Source organism: Syngnathoides biaculeatus, chromosome 18 (assembly GCF_019802595.1).
Source record: "Syngnathoides biaculeatus isolate LvHL_M chromosome 18, ASM1980259v1, whole genome shotgun sequence".
NCBI lineage: Eukaryota > Metazoa > Chordata > Actinopteri > Syngnathiformes > Syngnathidae > Syngnathoides > Syngnathoides biaculeatus.
The window spans coordinates 6,140,841-6,153,728 of NC_084657.1; the positions used below are offsets into that span (position 1 = coordinate 6,140,841).

At 40.2% G+C, this 12,888-nt stretch overlaps 1 protein-coding gene across 2 annotated transcripts in view; it reads left to right on the forward strand.

The window, feature by feature from the left end:
• The first annotated feature begins 5,757 nt into the window (after positions 1–5,757).
• The window catches only part of zbtb20 (zinc finger and BTB domain containing 20), a 34,256-nt gene continuing 27,125 nt past the window's right edge, over positions 5,758–12,888 (forward strand). The window contains exon 1 of one of the 2 annotated variants that reach the window (XM_061803222.1): positions 5,758–5,924. The gene's annotated coding sequence lies outside the window, so the exon portion shown is untranslated. Of the gene's footprint in view, positions 5,925–6,556; positions 6,613–12,888 lie in introns of those variants that run through there. The other variant, XM_061803223.1, reaches the window with a different exon arrangement.

Genomic DNA, 12,888 nt, shown 5'->3' on the forward strand with positions numbered 1-12,888 from the left:
GTCAAAAACACCAAAGAGCAGTCACTACACACGACATGGGAAAAATGAAAACACAATAATAAAATTACAAAAGTGTTTCGCACTTGTAGACATTATATATATATATATATATATATATATATATATTATATATATATATATATATATATATAGTGCACAGTTTTAGTTGTAATCCTTGTTTAAAAAAATGGAAATACATTTAAAAACATGGCGTTCTTGGTTTAGTCATAGTGTAAACATTTATTGTACATAAAAATAAATAAATTACCTGTTCACATCTCTAAATCTCCACAGTGAATGTAATAACACAGGTTGGCCTGCATTCCTTCTTCCCTCATTGTCATAGCGTGTAAAAGAACATAGTCTCTGCAAGTTCCCCTGCTTCCACTGAAATATGTAATTGTTCCTTGTCTTATACTCTACCTCCTCGGTTTCTTCCTCCTCTACCACCTCTTCCTCTTATTCTGCCTCTCTCTCTCAAAATGTCTCTATCACTGGTGACATTTTGAAACTATGAATGAGCCTGACATGGCAGCCTTATCTGTAACATGACCGTCACCAAAAAAAAAAAAAAAAAAAAAGCTGTGGCATATTCTAACTGTTGATGCCCATTTAAAGTATGGAATAGTCATATGTTGCCCTACCTACACCCCCCCCCCAAAAAAAAAAAAAAAAAAGATCACACATCTTCAGAACCATCTGACTCATCTATATTTGCATGACAAGAACATGTCCAGACGTTTCTGCCGAGGGGCATGGTCCTCAGGAATGTATGATTCCTTTTTCACTTTCAAAATTAAATATGCAACCCCTCCAGAGGTAGTTATTATTCTTATTCTTTGTTTTTTTTTTTTTTTGTTTTTTTTTGGGGGGGGGACAGGCTACACCCTAAAGACAACTTCGAGAACATCCTTTGGAACGTCTACTGTAAACACCTACGCTCCTAACTTGCAGGAATGTAAACTGATTCATCCTTATTGAGAGATAGGAACAGGCTGTGTAAGCATCCGACAGGTACGGTGAGACATGCACAACATCCATCCATTTTCTTAACCGCTTATCCTCACGAGGTTCGCGGGGAGTGCTGGAGCCTATCCCAGCTGTCAATGGGTAGAAGGCAGGGTACACCCTGAACTGGTTGCCAGCCCATTGCAGGGCACATCGAGACAAACAGTCACACTCACAATTAACATTGCGTGTTTTGGGGATGTGTGAGGAAACCGGAGCACCCGGAGAAAACCCATGCAGGCACGAGGAGAACATGCAAACTCCACACAGGCGGGTCCGGGATTGAACCCGGGACCTCAGAACTGTGAGGCCAACACTTTACCAGCTGATGCACCGTGCCGCCACACGAACACCAATGTGAGGGTATAAAGAAGATCCAAAGAGGAGAGTAAGGAATCCGTCTATCCATTTTCCATGCCGCTTATCCTCACAAAGGTCGCAAGAGTGCTGGAGCCTATCCCAGGTAACACTCGGAAATGCTTGCCAGCCAGTCGCAAGGCACGTGGAAAGAAACAACCATTCTCACCCACGGGAAATTTAGAGTCTTCGATTAACCTACCATACATATTTTTTGTGATGTGGGAGGAAACCAGAGTACCCAGAGAAAACCCACACAGACCTGGGGAGAACATGCAAACTCCGCACACACACACACACACAGGCGGGGTCAGAATTTTAATGCTGGTCCTCAGAACTGTGATCCAGATGTGATAACCAGTTGTCCACCACGCCGCCAGAGTAAGGAATAAACACAAACAAGTGCCTCAAAGCAATTTTTTTGTTGGTAAAGTTTGAGAGAGGACGAGGAAGATAGTCAGCAAATCCTTACATGCCATTTGACCGCCACAGAGCAATTGAGAAAACAAGGTTTACATGATGATTTCAGCCTTTTTCTATCTCACTGCAGTTTGAATGTGTGAAGTGTCACTCGAAAAGATATCACGTGAGGTAAACAACTTCCGAACAAAAACGGGCAGAAAATCACATTTCACCAGGTTAAGCTGATTCAAGAATACACGTGGTGGTAATTCAGACATAGACTTCACGTGATGATCAGACACATTGCCAGACCTCAGCCTTAAGGGAGCACGTCTTATGTGTATTATTATTACAATATAGACATGTCTGTAATAATCCTATAGCCTACTTTATTGCCCCAAAACTGACACGGGTTAATCATCTCGTTAAACCTGACCAACTGGAGCTATGATCAGCAGCAAGGCACCAGTCCTCCTAATTTAAAGCAATGCTATCAATAGAGACAGTACTGTTTGAGTGTAACACAGAAGCATCTCCATAAACTGAAAAAAAGTACTACTGTGGGTGCAGTTGAAGAGCTCAACAAAATGCATGCCCCTCCCCTCCACTTTTGAACCTCCTTTGAGAAGTATTTCAATATAGTGTGAGGCGCTGAAACTCCTCATCAACGCATCAGATTGAAATTTGCGTTGGGGTGACATCCTTTTGAAAAGCAAGCTGAGTCACATGCATGGGTCTTGCGTGTCGGCTGGATACTGCCACCATTGTGATCTGAGGAAAAAGCTGTTTTCACACATTGCCAAGGAATCTTCTGAAGTTAGGACAAGGGTGCAGGCTGTGGCAACATTTGAATGTGCTGAGTATGTTAGCTATTGTACATGTTCCAACATTGGGGAGCTCTCGGGAGCAGCCGTTTTCCTCACCATGAACTTACTTGGTAATATATACTGTACGATATTGTATGCATACAACCGGTTGAAACTTTTTTTTCTTCAGTACAGAGTAGTGTTTTTACTTTTTATGTACAATTCTCAAGTACAGTTTTTAAAGAGAAGTTGAGTTGTATTTAACTTTTAAGTATAGCACGCTTGCATTTAATGTTTTGTTCCTTCATTTATTTTTGGTTTAAAGAAACTATTCAATGCCAATTTATCTTTAACTTTTATGTGTAATACATTTTAAGTGAATCATTATTTCAATCATTTTATTTTCCTGTATTTTACAGTTCATATTCAAACTGTGATACTGTTAGTTCCTTCCAACTAGAAACACTTTGTATATTTTTAAGTATAAAACCGCTCTTATTTTCATAAAAAAAAAAACGTATGCCTACTATGTTACTGTATTTTGATGATTATCATTATGGTGTTGCTTGGGGAACCAAGTATCTTACAAATGATTTCAGAACCACCGGTCCATAGAAAAAATGGCTGGATTGATACTGTTGTTTTTAGTTGAGTTCAGTCTGATTTTAAAAGGTCCCATGTCACTGATTTTTCTTTTATAATCTCGATGCCCATTTTTTTCAAGATGTTCTACCTGGTCCAAAAGGCCTAGCAGTTGAGATGGGTGTTTTCCTTATTAATGTTTGATATCTAACTAAGCTTTCCTCCTAATGGGTCACTGTTCTTCTCAATTTGAATGTGGGAAAATGCTCAACTGTGATTGGGAGTACACTCAAGCTATGTCTATCATCAATGGACATTGATCGAGTCAAGCCAGGCCAATTTCTGCTGTATTTATTTTATTGTTAAACATGCATCTTTTGGGATACATGTACTGTACATTGTTTTCTCTCTCTCTCTCTCTCTCTCTCTCTCTCTCACACACACACACACACACACACACACACAATTAATCAATAGGTGTGGCCAGTAAACAGCTTTTTCATTCAGTCATTTTATTGTCTACGGCAAAAAATGATTTTGTAAGGCCTCGTGCATGCTTTTTTTTTTTTTTTTTACTTAAATTACGGTAATGGGTATTTGTGGACTCCCACTGAACATGAGTTTGAATTATGATCTGTTGCTTCTGAATACAGCCACATGCCATTTATCAAAAGGGAGTACATCCATGCGCAACCAGTTTTTGTTTTGTTTATTTTACTTGAACTTCATTTAACCAGGTAAAAGACCAGTAAAAACAGAACACCTCTTTTGCAATGGTTTCTATGCCAGGAAGGCGGCAAGTTAAAAGTCAAATCCAAATCGAAAGCATTTGACTTGATTTCATTTTCATGACTCCATATTCAAAATTCATCATTTCACCTCTATTGTACTATTGCACACAATAAACAAACCCCAGTAGAGGTGAACCTTAAAACAGGTGACTGGCTCATTCTGACCCAAGTTACGCATAAAAGAGCGGAAAAAAAATACATTTTGATTGCCTTTAAAGTATAAAAGTAAGAAAAGTTAAACACAAGTACACAAATAAAACTAATCAAAAATAGTGACACATTTAGGTGTGGCGTTTGTAGCTTTACTACAGTAGAAAACTGACTGCTGCCAGTTTTCGGAGGGCGTTTCTCTTGGCGCGAATGATGTAGGTCAAAGCAGTGGCGGGTGGCTTGTCCTCCGATGAACCCGTGGCGTGGGGCCACATCAGAGCCCTGCAGGGGGCGCGCAAGTCCACCACCCCACGCTGCCGATATCCCGAACGGAGCTCTCCCGACACATGTCGGAGATGATGATTGTCAGAAAGCTCACCTCTTTTACCTCTCCGGTGGTACAGTACTTGGCAAACTTCTTAAGACCGGTAGCCATTTCCTCCCAACAGCTGGATGTTTGCCTTCGTTACACGAACACTCGCGATGTTTCTTCACGCGCGTAACCTTAGCTGACCTCTTTGTCTTTTTTAAGACGGCCTCCTGTGTATATATATATATCGACGGCACGCTTTTTACACGTGAATAATACACGGTAATTATTGAACACGACCCACCGCGTGCTTCATTATTCTGCTGTGGACTACAGACACGCGTGTGCGCACACACGCACACCTGTCACTGTCTAGACAGCGAGGGAGGGGGGACATTAAGGCGGGGTGTGGGGGTCCGGAGGGTTGGTCCCACATGACCCATTTGCTTCATTCGGTGCCAGCCAAAATCTATCTCAAGGCGTTGCAAGAAGAGAAAAAAAAAATCAACAACAACACGAGGGGGGGAAAAAAAAGCAATCGCTCCACCGAATCTGATTGGTCGGGCGAACCGGCACCGTTTGTTCCCCCCTGCTCCCAAACTCGAGGTCAGCTCGGGACGTTAAAAAATAAATAAATGAGAAAATAGAAATGCGTAGAAAGTGGAAGACACGGCAGACAATCTAGCTTGTTTGGTGCCCGCCGCTCGATTGGCAGGGGCGTCCACCAATCGGGAGGCGAGTCGCAGCTGCTCGCAGTGAGTGGCAGCCGCGACGTCCAATGAGAAGTTCGGATGCTTGATGGACACATGACCGGCTCCTCCGCCGTCCTTGTGATCCAGATGAGGGAGGCGGAGGCGGAAAAGAGAGAGAGAGAGAGAGAGAGAGAGAGAGAGAGAGCGATGTGAGAGTTCATTCACATTTGTGGACGCGGTTGATTCTATCAGTCAGTGTGTTCCCTTTTCCTCCCCCAGCACGAATACACGTGTGACTGTTTCAAAGCGAGCTTTACCTTAGCGTGTCGACAGCTCGCCATATCACCTTCCTGCCTGGTATTTGTAAATAGTGGGGCTCCTCGGCGAGTAGGAGGCACCTTACTACTACTACTACTAATACTATAACAACTCCCACTGCTTGCACATAATGGAGCCTCTCTCGCTCCCTTCCGTGGGGGGCTCAATAAGTGACGAGCAACCCAAGACGGTGCACTGTTCTTCCCCCAATGGTCGATTTAAGTGAAAAGGCGTGCCGCACCCCCCCCCCCCCACCCTCTCCAGCACCAGCACCCCCACCCCTCTCAAAGTAGCCGATGTATAGTTAAAAAATGGGAGGGCACATTTGAAGCGAGCTGCTTCTATGAAGGTAGGCTGCAGCGTGTGTTTATTGATGAGATGAAAAGAAGATGGAAGTGAGAAATGAAACAAAGTAAAAGGGACACGTTAGACATCTTGTAGCTCAGACGTCGTCGTGGGGGGAGATCCATGCCACTTTTGGGAAGGGGCAGCGAGCTTCGAAGTGGAGGTAAGGCATGGATTTTTAGGAAGTAAGTAAGTCTGTAAGGGGGTTGGACGGGGATTTTTCTGTATGTGTGACGGGCTCCTTGTGGAGTTTTTATTTTATTTTATTTGGGGGGGGGGTCGCTTGCTTACAGTCGTTTTTTTTCCGTCATACTGCGAACTTAATTGTGTAGATTCAATAACGGACGGACGGCGAAAACGAAACGTTCTCCGTGCTCGGCGCTCGGTCCACGCTGCCACCGGGCTTCGGTGTCCATTTATATTCGCCGATGAAAAAAAAAATCAAGCTGGACATGACGCAAGTTTCCCTATCTGTCACTATTTCAACCTGCCCACCTACCCTAACGCAACCCTAATTTACTTTTTTTCAACACGCGAGAACAATGGTGCGTTCAAGTGCCCGTCAGCGATGCTCACATTTTACAGTCCGGAACAAGTGTGCGCGTTTTGGCTTTTAGGTCACTTTATATTGGCTTTCTCGATCGTAGCACGCAAGCTCATACTTCTTCTCCGTGCGATATCACTTTGTGGAACTTAGCTTCGATCGCAACAGAGCACATGTCCGGCCCACTTTAAAATTTTTTTTTTTTTTTTACATGAATTATTATCAATATAGCTTGTGGAGGTGGCGATCCACGGAGACGAGCTCATCGGAGTAGAGCAGCAAGGCGGGTTAATACTCCAACAATACAGTTAAGCTTCGAATCGGTTGTGTTTGTCACAAGTTCAATTGTGCACCTTTTGATTATCCGCCAGCGATATGTGAAAACGTTTTTTTGGCCGAGGCTGGCCTAGATTTGGAGCCGTGCATGCTCTGGTGTGATTAAAGTTGCAAGAGGAGCTTTTCAGTGCGCCTTTAGGGCGTTTTGTTGAGGGAGGGAGTCAAACTAAGCCAGTTCCCCCCCACCCCCACCCCCGAGGTTGATGTATATGACGTAAATGTAGTTAGATGTCTTCAAATTATCTGATGGGCATAAGTTGGAGGAACATTTCACTTACTATGGCTTCATACTTTCGTGAACGTTCGAGCGCCTTAATGTTAGTATGCATGTGTGTGTGTGAGGACGAGGCAGAGCGTGCGAGTGTGTGAGTTGCTAACAGATGTTGTCCCCCAGCGCTTGTCTTGGTCACATTCATAAGAGAATGATACAGCATGTTCTTGTGCCTCCAACGCACCACAACATACAGGCTGCAGCACCACTTGGGCACGTTGTAAGTCAATGTCAGAGGTTGATCCTGGTGTTGTTGCCCCAAACCAAGCAAGACCACCAAGGATTAGTTTGTGCTCAAACACTCCTTTTGGGTTTCTCGTTTGGTGCAGTTTTTTATTTGGATTTTCTTGTACAATATATCAACATGGCAGGAATCAGTCAGTCCACTTATGGAATGAATGGGTCATTTGTGTCTTGACATATTTATGTGTGTCTGTGTCTGTGTGTGTGTGTGTGTGTGTGTGGGGGGGGGGGTTAGACTATTGCTGCCTGATGGGGCACATGTGATGTGAGATCATTCCAAATGTTATTGCATTGATCGAATGACTGGTATGTGGGGGAGTGCAGTAAAAAGTGCACGTGGGATTGAGTCCTTTTATCTGCAAAGACTAAACTCAACACCTGTATTTTTGGACATTTTATTGTTTGATGAATTGAAGAGTACTTGTGTTATGTGAATGCGTGTGTGCGTGTGTGTGTGTGTGTGTGCGCGTGTGCGTCTGCATGCATGCGTGCTCTCACCACAGCTTGATGTCCAAAAGTGATTTCATCAGCCCAGAGGAGGCGAGATAAGGCCTCAGTGTGACTTGTTTCATCTCTGTGGAATCACAATTTATTGTATGCATATATTCCACATGTACATTAATATGCAGAGTGTTTTTGCATCACAGCGCGTCTGCTTTTTGTGTCACAGCTTAAAATCCCACCCATGACTAATGAATATTTAAGAGCATGTCTGCAGACCAAGGAAGCTCATTATTATATGAAGGAGAAACTCTAGCGCTAGGTGAGCGTGTGTATGCGCGCGTGTATGTGAAGAGGGTGCTTATCCACACCCAGCAATCAATCCCAATTTTCTTTTGCTGTCACCATTCTTCTCTGGTCCTCTGTTGCTTGTCACCAATTCACATCATCAAATGTATTTTTCACAAACACATGCACAGACACACCAAAAATTATATATACATGCTTAGATGGCCTCAATCATGAAGCGCGTTTAATACTATATATTTAAGATAATAGACTTATCTGATTTAATTTAGTATAGTCCACTGTGAGATTTCACCAAAAAAATTGTTTTTACTGTATGTGCACACACTAGTTGGTCAGTCTACGAACTGATGTTAATTTGCTGTCCCCCAAGAGTAAACCATGCAGTGTTACCTTTCGGTAATATATATATATATATATATATATATATATATATTTATATCCCTTTTTTTTTCAAGTTGAAAAAAATACATAATAAATTTGGCTGCAAATTTTGTTGTGGCTTGAATTTCAATTGCAAAATATTGAGTAATGAACGTTATAATAATATTTGACATTGAAAAATAACGAGCTAGAATTTTTCTTGGCTCTCCTGTAGTCTAATAGCCATCTTGGCAAAGCAGTTTAAATCTCATGTTGGACCAAACAATACACACTAAAAGTCATTTCTTGTCTTTATTAGAATTTTTATCATCACTTTTATCCTTATACTTATATATACTACACTTATATCATAGAATATGCTTTCTCCCAAAGGAAAAGTAATATTTGGTTTATTAATACAAATATACTGTAGTGGTAATAGTCATGCACATAAATCTTGTAAATTAAAATTAATAGATAATTTTTGAAAGAAGAAAAAAAATATATCTATTAATAAACAACTAATTTGGGGTGAATTATGTTCTCTCTCTCACACACACACACACTATATATATATATATATATATATATATATATATATATATATATATATATATATATATATATATATATATATATATATATTTAGCTTTTTTGTAAACAGGTGCCATGTATGGATGCATTTGTGTATGTGCTACATGCATTTATGTTAAGGTTAACACACAGAAGTTGTTTGACTGGAAGGCTATTTTTGTTGCATAAATATAATTATTATTATCTGTGACTTTTCAGATTCCTGTATTGAAATATGGTGAAGCATATTATTTTTTAAGTATTGTCATTATAGATGGCAATCCTGAAGGGAAAAAAAAGTTCTTGTTTTTTTATGGTTGAATGTTAATACCTAATAATAATAATAATAACGCTGGCATGGCAGCTCATATTATTAGGATAAACACATTTGTACATAGATTGAAAAAAGAAGTGACTGCAAAATGGTAATTTTCTTAAATATTGGGCCAAATGCGAATGTTTGCAAACAAGAAATAATTTGGCGGATTGCTGGCGTCGCACAGAACATTATTTTAGCCACTACAAAAACAACTTGTCCCATACTAGTAACACAACAGGAAAATGTGCTGCTGTTGCATGTAATTAATGAGAGTTGTCTCCAGCGCACGCTCTCGCTGCTTTCATGCAACTGAAAAATGCTGTTACATGAATTTTGGTGATTTTCCTCGCAGCAGCAAGACAAGAAAAAAACCTAATCTGCCTGGTTTTGGGTGGGAGAGGGTGAGTGGTGATCTTTTGTAATGTGGTGAATTTTCTTTTTCAATCAAGGTCAGACATGGAATGACTAAATATCGCCAACCACTTTTATGCATTCACGGGCTTTCAATGTAACTTTCATAATCACCTTTTTTAAAAATTTGGCAGCCACAGATGCTTCAATGTTTAAGGGACTATGTTTTAGTCTCTTCAAATTGACTGAATTGGATAACAAAATTCAAAACCCATCTCAATCCTTTGACTTCCAGAGCAAAAATGTCAAGACAGAAAAGTTGAAGGCATATTTTTCAGTTTCGCAGAAGACTTTTTAGCTTTGGAATCTCTGCTCCCTGCCAGTATCACAGGAATGCATAATGAAAGCACACATTGAGGCCCAATTTATGAACGTTGTTGTCAGCAGGCTTTTGTTCCGATGCAATACTGTCTAAATGTCAGTCCTACGAAACACAATGTAATTTCCGTCGTTCGGGGTGATAATAAATACAGCATTTCTTAGATTGCATTGTTTGATATTCTCTACTCTGTACTGTGACTACAAAGCAAACATTCCAGCATAGGACGGGATGTCGACGTGTTGTGTCCTACTGCACATGGATACTGTACAGAGAGTGTACAGTTACACCACCACAATACGCTCAGAATCTATAAGGGTTATCTGTGACCTGATTGTGAATGACAAAGACAGAACAGTAGAGACAGTACAGAGGAAAAAAAACATTTAAAACAATCCTTTTTTTTTTTTAGTCTCTAGTACAGCAATGTCATGTTCAATGAAAAACCTTTTACATTGGCGTCTTTCAATCATTAAAGCTTTCATGTCAAATAGTTTCAGTTGTTCACAAGGTTTGGAGTTCTTTGTAAAATCGTGCACAGCAGATGATTTTAAAATTTACAAGATTGTATTGATGCGTGGGACTATGTGTTTCCATTACCTTGACTCAACCGCCATGATTGTCTTTACATTTGCAACTCTTTCAAAGCCTCTTCTGTTTGCTCTAAAATAAGAACATGTCATGTCATGGTTTAGCATCCACGAGACAAACACATGTGAGAAATCCATTTAACTATTGCAATGTGTCCTGTGAACTTTAAAAAAAACAAAAAAAAAGTTTGTGTGTGAAAGACACAAGCGTTTCAACTTATTTTGCATTCTGTTGCTTTGAACACACAAGCAGGTCCTGGCATTCAAATCATGTGAAAAATGTATCCTGGATTCTAATAGTGACAATGTGAGTGTGCCAAGAGGCATGTGTGTCCTCAGTTCACCCTGTTACCCATATGCTTTGCTACAAGTCATGGTGAGCTGGGCCTCGCTGCATAGGAAAAGAATCTAAGCAGAGGTTGAGCATTTTGGCATGTTGTTGGGAACTTTTCAAACTAATATACTGTCATCACTTTTATATTTTCTGCTTCCATCTTGGCTCAGAAAAGACCTTTTTCAGCTTTGAGCCAGCAAACGGGAGCCGCAGCAGCCAAAGTGTTAAGGTTGCACACAGCCTGTCTCTCCAGGTTTGTCTGGATGCGCTGTGGAACAACTAAACTAAATCCACAATACTGTTTACATTGCGACTTTATCTTAAAATGAAGCCATTTTGGAAGTGTTTACATTGAATTCGTAGCATTTTTCTTCCCATCACCCTCCTACCAATGCAGCCAAAAGAATACACATGGTCTGTTAAAAGAAGCTCTTTGGCAGACACTTTTCTTTTTGAGTTCTCATTTTTATTGGGAATCTAATACAATCTCTCTCCAAATATCACTCTTGGATACTGTCTACCATGTTTATTGCCCGAAAGTCAACCTTGATAAAGACACAGGAATATCTAGATCTCCCCCCCCCCCCCCCTGCTGGAGACTCGTTATTAATTTGGCTGGTTTTAACGGTAAACTGCAAACCGAAACGTTTTCCTCTTCCTCGTGTTGGTTGCCAATGCTTTAGGCTCATGATAAAAGAACAGGTATGCAGTACCTGTTTCTCAACTACCAAATGGTGAAAACTATTTTAGTTTGCAGCAGAGTGAATGAGACGGTTTCGCAATGTTTGACGTTTAGGATAAATATATTTTGAAATTTTTAAAAAACTAATCATAATTGCAGTTTCAGGTTTGTGTGCCACGTGTTTTTTTGTTCTCTAAAAGTACACAATGCAATCTTTTTTTCACTAATTCATCTGGTTAAGGTCTGATTGAAATTGTTCAGAAAAGAGATAAAACTCTCTTTTTATGGAAAGTCCTCACATTCTGTCCAGTGGACATAAAAAGTCTACACACCTATGTATAAATAAAAAAAATTTTTTTGCGTTGTAAAACAGTCATGAATGCGACCTATAACCTCCATGTCACAATTGAAATGTTTTTGAAGGGTAAATGTGAAGACACAGAAGTGAAATAATGTGGTTGCACAAGAGTGCACACCCTTCTATCACTGGGACATGGCATAGCAAAATGAACAATTTGCATTCAAACTCATTTGCTGTCATTTGATCATCATCAACAGGGTTCTGTTTCGACGGCCAAAAGTTCAACTTTGCTTTCATTGGACCACATCACATTTTCCCACAAATGTGTTATACTTTTATCCCTTTTAGCAACAGTTTCGATCAGATTTTTACCAGACGATTTGTGCGGACAACCTCAAAATTGCCTTGTTGCAAGAAAAATAACTAACACATATGTTTTGAGTGCACTTTGAAGAGAAAATAAAGACCTTGTACTTCCTCCACCTTGAAAAATAAATCGAGATTTGGAGGTCACGGGTCACTTTAATGGTGGAAAAAGTTTAGAAAGGATTTCTCGTTCTCTTTTTTTATCACAAAAAACTGGTATTTGAAAAGGGGTACGTAGATTTTGGATATACTTTGCACATGAGTATTTTTGAAAGCACTTTTCTTCTCTGCTCTGGCTTCAATAAGACCGACATCCACACACAGATTTTTACAAAATGTCTCTTACATGAAGATATGTTTGCCAGCTGTCAAATGCTATTAAAAAGCAACGGCAATTGCCGTGTCCATGCATTCTGACGCCTTAAGATAGTAAGACATTTGTTTTCACGTATACATACAGTGTGTATGTATTGTAGGACAATTGTGTAACACTGTGTGTTGATTAATTGTTTCTTGGTTTAATATGAGTGCTGCAAATCAGATTGTAATCTGAAAGCACTTCAAGGGTTTGGACATAGTGGTAGGTTTTCTAGGAATTTACTAAGAGCAATCCTATTTTCTTTATGGCCAAAATAATTACCTCACTTTTGTTGTTGTTTCATAGAAGGGAATTTTGGTTCATTCAGATATTTGTTCATTAACGAAAAATGATAAAGTCAATAGGCGGT